The sequence below is a fragment of the Schistocerca piceifrons genome, chromosome X (genome assembly GCF_021461385.2).
Source record: "Schistocerca piceifrons isolate TAMUIC-IGC-003096 chromosome X, iqSchPice1.1, whole genome shotgun sequence".
NCBI lineage: Eukaryota > Metazoa > Arthropoda > Insecta > Orthoptera > Acrididae > Schistocerca > Schistocerca piceifrons.
Window position 1 is genome coordinate 319,370,995 of NC_060149.1, and position 10,339 is coordinate 319,381,333.

The 10,339-nt window shown below is 39.2% G+C and overlaps 1 long non-coding RNA gene across 2 annotated transcripts in view; it reads left to right on the top strand.

The window, feature by feature from the left end:
- The window catches only part of LOC124721464, a 58,534-nt gene extending 49,974 nt beyond the window's left edge, over positions 1–8,560 (top strand). For both annotated transcript variants that reach the window (XR_007006333.1, XR_007006334.1), the window contains exon 3: positions 8,236–8,560. This is a non-coding gene — a long non-coding RNA (uncharacterized LOC124721464). The remainder of the gene's footprint in view (positions 1–8,235) is intronic.
- Positions 8,561–10,339: the final 1,779 nt, after the last annotated feature.

Consider the following 10,339-nt stretch of genomic DNA (forward strand, 5'->3'; position numbering starts at 1 on the left):
AACTTTAGGGCGATTGGTCCAGAGTGCATATGTGTTCCCACCTCTCGCCATACTGGGGACTGTCCAGCATTGTCAAACACGGTCGTTTTGGTGGTCTGTGTGTTATGGTGTAGGGAGCCATGGGTGTACGGACCTCCAAATCTTTGAACATTGTACATTCACCAATCAGTGTTATTGTTACACTGTTCTCCTTTCATTGTGCTTCTTTTCAGAAGTACATTTGACCCTGAGTTTATTTTTGTGGATGACATTGCATTGAACAGCACAGGTGTAGGAGCTCTTGGAACGAGTGGATATTCGACTTACCTGCCTATTCCCCCAAAGTAACTTCCATTGAGCATGTGTGGGGAGACGTATTGCAGCTTGTCCCCATGCACCAACAACCACCCAGGAGTTGTCAGCTGTGCTGCTGGAGGAATGGTACGCCCTACCAGAAGAACCCCTTACCAACCTCGCTGCCATAATGGGAGCACATTGCAGAAGATGCATTGCAATCCTTGGTGATCACACTCCTTATTAAGAACCACGTCCCACCTTTTGTAATGCCCATAAATAGTAGGGACTTCAGCCTAATCATTGTCGTTCAATAAAAAGAGTCATTTCTGTTGGTATCATTTTGTATTTCTTTCAATCATCTTCTGTACTATAATGTAGAAGCTCTTTCTATTAAGTTGGTACATAAGTTCGTAGCGTTTTTGTTTTGCGTGTTGGTATCCCGGTTGCTAGTGGTTTATTTGTCGATTGTCATTTTCCATTTGTAGTTCATTGTCGCTATTTCTGTTCGCATATTGTCATTTTGCCATTTGAAGATAGTGAGTGGAGCTGCGGACGCTAGAAAATGGAGTGCCAAGTGGAGATATCGGAATATTTCCGACACACGAGTTGTATTCAGAAAATTCCGGAACTTTGTCCACAAAATTTTTCTAAGCTTACCTTTTATTTAACTGTGCGCGGCCTCCTACGAAATACTCTCCACCAGAATTGGTACACAGCTCCAAACGTCATTTCCACTCCCGGGAGCAGTCTTGCTGGGTCGAGCGGAGCGCCGTCTGCTAATTTTTTTTTATCTCATCTGCCATTGCAAAACCTCTTCCTTTCAATGGGGTTTTCAACTTTGGAAATAAAAAAGTCCGCGGGGCCAGGTATGGGGAGTACAGAGGATGAGGCAGCACAGTGATTTCGGTTTTTGTGCTAGTCGGGCACCAACAGGGATGAATGTGCGAGTGCGTTATCGTGATGCAAGGGCTCATTTCGCTCCAACATGCCATATTTCAGACCACTTCCTCCTCACATTTTCTCATAGGCATCGCAATACGTCCCCATAGTACCATCGATTAACAGTGTGTCCCTATGGCACGAATCCATGATGAACTAATCCTTCAAAGTCAATGCAAACTATGAGCATGGCTTAGACATTTGACCTAACGTGAAGAGCTTTTTTTGTTCTTGGAGAACCTTCCCCGACCCATTGCAAAGATTGAACCTTGGTCTCAACATTATAACCGTAGACCTACGTCTCATCACCAGTTATGATTCTCTTATGGAACAGCTTGTTCTCATTTGCGCGACCCTAAAGCTCTTCACAGATTGCGAAGCGAAGGTCTTTCTGGACCTGACTCATGAGCCGTGGGATGAACTTGGCGGCAACACGATGCATCCCACAATGCTGTGTCAGGATTTCATGACATGGCCCAACTGATATGTTACATTCTTCTGCAGTCTCTCGGACGACCAGTCTTCGATTGTCACGCACAGTCTCGTTGACGTTCCTGACATGAGCGTCTTCGGTAGACGTCGAAGGGCGCCCTGAACGAAGGTCATCTGTAACTTCCGTCCAGTCATTTTTAAATCGTGTGAACCATTCGTAACACTGACTACAGCTTAAGCACTTGTCACTTAGGCTTCCTGCATCATTTGGTGTGTCTCTGTAAAGGTTTTCTTGTGTTTCACGCAAAATTTAATGCAGACGAGTTGCTCCTCTCAATCTGCAATCTCGAAATTCGCAAACTGTGTGACGCAATAGAGCACTGAACAATAATTACAGACATACAGCAATGAAACTTCGGTAGTTATAGATTAAACACAGGCGTGTGCAGAGATGCCAACCTCATTTCGCTCCAACATGCCATTGGCGCGAAATTACGAATGTTCCGGGATTTTTTCAACACACCTCATATTCTTCTATTTGAGTTCAATAGAGGGGTGACAGCAGCGGAGGCAGTCAGAAACATTCCCACAGAGCACGACAAGGAATCGGTTTTCTCGTTTGGAGGAGTATCATTTTCACATTTGTGACTCTCCACGTTCAGGAAGATTTGATGAAGATCGTTTGAATGCGTTAATCCACAGTGATACACGCAACTGTACCCGAGAACTGGCAAATGTAATGAACTGTTATCGTTCCGCCACCGTGAGACATTTGCATGCAACGGGAAAGGACCAAAAATCCAGTGTATCTAACCGTATACTCTTAAGTCAAAATCACAAAAATCATCGGGTAGCCATATGTGCATCTCTGCTTGCTTGTCATCAGTTGGCTCGTGAACAACACCGACCATTCCTATCCAGTATCGTTACTAGAGACGAGAAATGATGTCTTTATGCTAACATAACGAAAAGAAAGGAGTTGTTTGAGCCCATATAAAGTAGCAGTTCCCCGTACAAAGACCTGTGCGCATCCACAAAAGATAATGTTATGCATTTGGTAGAACATCGACGGTATGGTGTACCACGAACTATTTCCTCGAGGTGTAAGCGTCACTGCTGACATTAATGTCGACAGCTGAGACGACTTGCAGGCGCAGTCCAAGAACAACGCCCAGGAAGACTGCGAAAAGAAAGGAATGGTTCACCCCAAACAAAGTAGCAACTCCCTGTACAAAGACTTGCGCACGTCCACAAAAGATAATGTTATGCATCTGGTGGAACAGCGACGGTGTGGTATACTAAGAATTGCTTCCCCGTGGTGTAACCATCACTGCTGACATTTGTTGTCATCAACTGAGACGTCTTGCAGACGCAGTCGGAGACCAACGACCACGAAGACTGCGTGAAGTGATGCTACTCCACGACAACGCCCGCCCGCATTCTGCTAGACTGACGAAAAACGCTATACAGGAGTTGGAATGGGATGTTATTCGGCACTCACACTATTCACCTGATCTTGTACTCTCAGATGATTTTCATCTTTTCCGCTGTCTATAGAACAACCTTCATGGATCGCACTTTCCGGATGCAAATGCGCTCCGAACGTGGATCGACGAGTTCTTCGCCTCAAAAGAATGTGATTTCTACAAAACAGAGGTGGAGCCCCTCCACGCCCACACCGGCATGATGGCCAACTCAAAAGGTCTACTGCCATCTCTGTATAAGGGTTAGTTTTCACTAAAGTGAGGTGTCGCAGGATGTGGGTGCTGCGATGTTTGAATACGTCTTGTTAGGGTCTATCTGGAGATAGATTGGGTCGAGTCGAACGAAGGGTAGCGGTTTGAAGGGCAGGGGAAAAAAAGTACCAAGGCAAGAGCCAAGGGAAAAAAACCTCTGCGATAGTTAGGTCGGGTGGTAAGAGCAGTAGCGGTTGTCTTGCTGCCTGCGATAGGTCGTGCAAGGGTTGGCTTTGTTAGTAGTGGGTATCATCCATGTCGATACCTTTGACTTTGTGCGATGGTGTTGCTCGGCGGCTGCCACTGGGTGCCGTTGTTGAGCTCTCGTTCAGCGTCAGCAACCTGCAACAATTAGATTTATCATCGTATTTGTGTCCGATAGGTCATATATCGGATGCACAGTGTAGGGTGATGTTGGCGAATTGTTTGTGCGTCAGTGGGCGAGCTCGTCGGTGTCCCTGCTGTGGCCTGTTGGTCGGCTCTAATAGCAGCTGGTAATTACCAGTCAGTGTTGCTGATATGCTGGAGCTTGCCGACGTTTGTCACTTGTTGGTGTATGTTAGTTTACCATAGGTGGCTATGCCCTAGCTAGTAGTGTGTTTGGCCGCTTGTGCTTCCACCTATGGTTGTGAGTGATTTCTACAGTCGCGGAATCGAAAAAGTTACCCCAGCGTTGGCGTTGAAGGAGACTATAATATTGATGACTAAAGCCTCTGTCGTGTTTATTTAACTTACGGAAAAACTCTACGAACTTATCCACCAACCTAATACACGTGTTCCAAGTTTCACCGAGCTATATTACTTGGTAGTGACACATCATGCGAAAGTTAGTTTTGTCCTTAAGTTTTGCAGACCAGTGTATTTGCAATATGTTACCGTGCTAGGAACATTTTACTTCTGTGATATGCAGGTGTAGCTGTTTTCTGTTGTTGTCACAACGAACAGCAACAAATATTTCACAATACCAGCTTACAATCCCAATTGTTGAGTATTTATGAAATACTGCAGAACGAAGATAAAAAGTGAGTAAGAGCTTAAAGAGTCATTAATATAAGGGACAGACAAATCTAAATGGGACGATGGGTAAAAAGTAAGTAAACTGTTTATTATTTCAAAAGTAGTCGTTGTAACTGTCAGTACATCTATCTCACTATGAGACCAGACCGTCAGTGCTGTCATGGCAAAACGTTAACGGTTGCCTACAGAGCCAACGAAGCACACTGACGGCCACAAATGTCTTTCTTCAGGGCTCCAAAAATATGGAAATCGCATGGGGAGAGATCGGTACTGAATGGTGTCTTAAAGGTTTCAGAGTGAAACTTCTACAGCATAGTCAAAACAACAGGTGTGCCAGCTTCGGGAAAGCCACGCTGGACTTTTTCTTTGACTGCAAGGGCCCGCTGCTCATTGACTTTCTGGAACACGGCGCCGCAATTAATGCACAGCTGTACATGGACGCTATGAAATAACAGAAACGCGCCATCAAGTCCAAACGTCCAGGAATGCTGACGGACAGCATGATTCTGTTGCAGGGTCATGCCCATCCACATCTTGCCAAGGTTGTTTCGATTGTGCTGCACAAGTTTCTCTGGGAAGCCCCTACACATCCTCCATACAATCCCTATCTCTCCGCATGTGATTTCCATATTTTTGGAACTCTGAAGAAAGATATTTGTGGTCGTCAATTTGCTTCGGATGAAGAGTTGCACACGTGGCTACAATCACGGTTCAGTAGGCAGCTACAAACATTTTTCCATCGAGGTGCTGACCATCTTTTCTCACAATTGGATAAATGTGTTAACAGTTATGGCGATTACTTTTGAAGCAATTAACAGTATACTTTATTCCACCTGCCTCGTTTTCATTTGACTGCCCCTTAGATTACAGTGACTACACAAATAGGGAGTATGCTGAACACAATCCTCAGTGAAGTTAAATCTGTGTGTATTCATTACAGATGGGATGAAACTTTTATTTCCGGTTGCTTGTGACTTCATTGTCAGTTTTTCTGAAACCTCAGATCATGTAACATAGCGAAGTAACAGAGCACTTAAATTTAGAAGTGGACTGAAAGTTCATTTTTCTCATCGTTTTACTTAGTCCTTCAAGTAAATACTGGGATAGTTGCTTGAAAAACTATGTAACTGTTTATTTTCTGTATACTCGCCAAACTCAGCTAATGGCCAACCTGTAACAGCTTCACAATTATGCTATGGAAATAAATGGTTGGATTTACCTTCTCCAAATTTTTACTTTCAGCATAGTAACTCTGAACTTGTCATTGTCAACTGCACTATTCTTTGACTGGTGTACAAATAATGGCATGAATAAATGTAACAACTCTCCATAGCTGATGTACTGAGTGCTAAATAGACCTACAGGCGAGACCGAAAATTTAGCCAAGCTTTTGGGCAGTGTTCTTGTTCAGAGGTAACTGATACAGAACACATATGCCCCACCCATACACATTCTCAGCTACATTAGTTCATGATGTGGCATTCCTGAAGGAAATGCTGAACATTCTGAGACATCTCAAATTCTTAGGAAATTTTTAAACCATTCACAATTAGAATAATATTAATTAGGAAAACATTATTCATACTATCCACAATTTATAATAAGTGTATAATTATCTCACAAAAGGTACACCTTGTTCAACATCATCTCTGCTATAGCAGTACAGATGTTGATGGCAGTTAATGAGTATGGAATTACTTATTTTCTAAAAACTTGCATTTACAGTTGTCTTGTATAACACAAACATAAAATATAACAAACAGGGCTTTGACTGTATGATACTATCTTAACTAGTATGTAGTTACAACGCTGTCACCTCAAGAAGAAATTACTGTATAATATACATGGTATTTATCATTCGGGTTGATAGGCCATATGACTAGATTAGGGATCTAAGGAATGTATGATTCACAATATGTGATTTTATAATACCATTATACATAGGTATCATCAACCTGAAGGTTTGTTTAGTTACAACAGTACTTTATGAGTCATAGTCTTACTGGAGATGGTATGTCCTCTCTTTCACTGGCCCGGAACAACTTATTCAGACAGGTATAGGAAGGTACTACTGACTAACATAGTATCTGAACCATGCTGTGTACGGGCATATTGTACAGACACAAAGCATTACCGGAGTTAAAAGTCACATTAATTGCCAGAAAACTTTTGTGACTCATGCACCTCCTAAACTAATCAGCTGCTTGCCCACTGAAGATGCATTTGACTGACAACATTCACATTTGCAACTGATTCTTTCCACACCACAGGGCATTCCTGGATAAAACAAAAGTGTGGTAAAGTTGAGGTTTCCCATTCTTCAGTTTCCCACAGGTTAAAGTTTTTAAATACAATATTCACATTATTCTTTTGTGAGCACAACTAAGACAATTATATATGTAACATTTTTGCTTAATTGATACACCCAGAAAATTCCAAGCAAATATCAGAAGAATTTGTAAGAGACTCAAAAACATAAGAAAAGGAAATATAGTGCATTATATAAAACAGAAGTAGTGTTTTCTGTAGACATGGGTAGTCAATTCACATTAAATGCCTTTACTCTTTTCCATTTACCCAAAATAAAAATTCTGAATGCAAGTAAACTGATGGATTCCAGACAATTTAGGGAAGGGAGAGGGCTCTACAAATAACAGGTTTCCAGAGTATATAAAATATTATTTTCACTTGTTTTGTTCGGATTTTTCCATATCAAAACAATGCAGTTTTGATCCAATATTTGACAAAACCAATTATAGGCAAACACTCACTATGAAAATTCTAATCTGCACTGTATATCTAGAAAATACTGAGGATGTGTATTGTATTTAATTCTTGTAAAGTTGACAAAATACTATTCTAAGTCTTATAGATGATACAGCACATTCAGAGCAATAGAATTTTTTTGATTTCAACAAAATGTGGACTATGTACGACAATTACAATTTCTTATTTTTACTAGTGTTTCCCAATAGCAGTAGCAACATCAAGAAGAAAGAAATCCATGCTAATTATATTTTCTTAAAACTGGGAAAGGTTGGCTATCCTTTTAATTCAGCACATAATATATAAAAAAGGAAAGAAATATATAATAAACCTTCCAATATATGAAATACAAGAAGTATTTGGTAATGAAGACAACTATGGCCAAGCTGAGATTCTTTGTACAGAAATGCTTTCCTCCTTCCTTGTATTATTCTTACAATTTTTTTGCTTAACACATTCCTTGTTGCATAATAGCTTGAACTCAGAGTTACCACAACAATTTCCTGTCACAAATGAATAAATTAGTATTACAAGTGATATCTCAAATCATTTTTGAAAGTATCATTGATATACCGTTGAATGTGTATAACATACCCATAAGAAGCATATTCAAATATTTATTACTCTTTCTCATTTATTTGTGGTAATTCCTTGCATGACACATTTAAAGTTTTGTTTTTGTAGAAAATCTTCTGAAAAATAGTGCATGAAACAATTTTACATTGAATGTCAAGACAGTTTGGTGATGGAAATAACCAGACATGTTGTACATACAATTCCACAATACATTCAGTGTCTGAACTACAATACACTGTACCAAAAGGTTTTGTAAATCAACCTCTTTAAACTTGTGATGCCATGTATACTGTTTGAAATGCTGATAACTGTCAGGGGGTGAATGTATACAGTTGCTCTTTTTAAGCCAGAAAACTATTGAGTTTTATTTATTTAAGGACACCAATATATATTACTGTGTATGCCACTCATATTCTTGCTTACTGTAGTTTCAAACTCGCCATTTATTTATAAATAGTTATTGTGGTTCATGACTCTCTATCTCTTATTGCAGATGAGGACTGGAGAGAGATATCTTCACAGTTAAATGTGTAGTGAGGAATGGTAACTCCACCACCGTTGGCGTGCAACTATAAACTTTTGCCAACGGTTGCGGAGTTCCTTAACCTCACTACATTGGATCAGCATGGCTCAGGCAGTAAGGACAATAAAGATCACCAGAGTTCTAATGGAAAAATAGAAGCAAAGTTGCTGAATGGAACTAGTCTAAGTTGGTAGTTGTATGTGCATCGATAGTTTGTAGTACATAAACATTCTGACTGTCTTCATTGTGAAATTGTCTGTTGAAATAAAGAACAATTTTCTGCCCCTTTCATAAATACATAACCTTAGTCAGATTTAAGTGTAGCTTAAACGTTTAAGCACAGGATTTATTTGCTACAACTGGAGAGCAGCACAAATTATAAGTGATGATTGAGTGGCCAGTCTACATTTCTCCTGATGTGATGCATACATGATATTGTGAAGTCAGTTTGACAGCTGGTTATGGAAACTTCAAGCTACTTAACTGCACTACACATGCAGTTTTCGTATTTTGACACATATTAATACAAAATTTGTGAAATTTTAATATGAAAAAGAACTTTGCCCTCTTATTACTTGACAGTGATGCTTTATGATGTAGTCCCTGTTGATGCTATAGTTATCATGTGAATATGCAAGAGAAGAAAGGCAGCAAGTCAGAAACTCAGAAAAATATTGTAAATTTTTTTGCAAATTGTAATACTTAACTTGCAGGGCTAATAGCAGGAAACCTAAGGGATGGTAGTAAAATATCGGTGATTGCAGGTGTCATAACAAAAACTTTTATAACCTAGCAAGGATAGGAAGAAAACAAGTATTAAGAGCAGTTAGGGCTGAAACAAACATTCAGTCTGAGAAAGAAATTAGATAGAAAAATTATAGCACACTACACTCATACAAGCAACTTTAGTTGGTAATTTCTTGCAATTACTAGAAATTTTATTTCCACTCAGTTATATTTCTGTCTGTGTAAAATGCCAGCTATCCATCTTGTGTCAAAATATTCAAGGACTGAGGAGTAAAATTAATGAACTATTTATTTGCTTTTGTAAATTAGAGTCTTCAAACCTGGTTGATTTAATCTGCCTCTCAGAACGTTATGGGGCCAGTGGTATAGATATTTTAAGTGTTGCAGCATTAGTTTAGAATCTCAGTTCTGTTGAGTAGAAATGAATAAAGGAGAAATTGTCACATTTATCAGATGTTATCACACATTTATAATAATATAATAAGTACTTGTCTTTGCAATCTTTTGTTCAACTAACACATTCCACATTAGGATGTTAATCATTAAATAATCTACAGGACATGGAACTAACCAACCTGCAGAAAATTTTAATCTGTTCATAAATCACCAAGACGTTGCATTAGCCTAGTTAACAGTAAACCAAATAGCAGTTGTTGGTGATTTTAACATAGATTTTCTTAAAATCTTCTACACTAACGTTATCATTCTAAATAATTCCTAGTCAGAATTTTCGAACTTGAGTAGATAATTCCTTAAAAGAACCATCAACAAAATTTTTTATAGAATAGTCTAATGAACATTATATTATAAAAAGAGTGGTATGTGGCCTTATATATCACAACATACAATTTCTTGTGTTGTAGCCTATTGTTAAGATTGATCAGGACCCAAAATCTATTGAATCTGAATTGAGAAGGGTAGTCAGTAAGCCACAAATTGATTATTTTAGGAAAACCTCAGAAACATCAACTGCAGTGGTGTATACAATACACACGACATGAAAGACAAATACAATACATTTATTAATAAAGTTCTTAACTTATTTGAAATCTGTTCCCATCCAAAAGTATCCCTATTTAGATCAAAGTGTACAAAAATTCCATGGATTAATCAAGGAATAAATGCATCTTGTAGGACAAAAAAGGTAAATATTTTTCTGTCAGAAACCATTCGCATGTTGATTCTATAGCTCATTACAAGGCATATTGATACTGAAGAAATCAATATGGGCATTGAAGCAAAAGCTAAACAGGAAAAAGGTAGTTACCACAGGTAACAAAATAAAGACAAAATGGAATACAGTGCAGTATGAGACTGGTAAGACCGA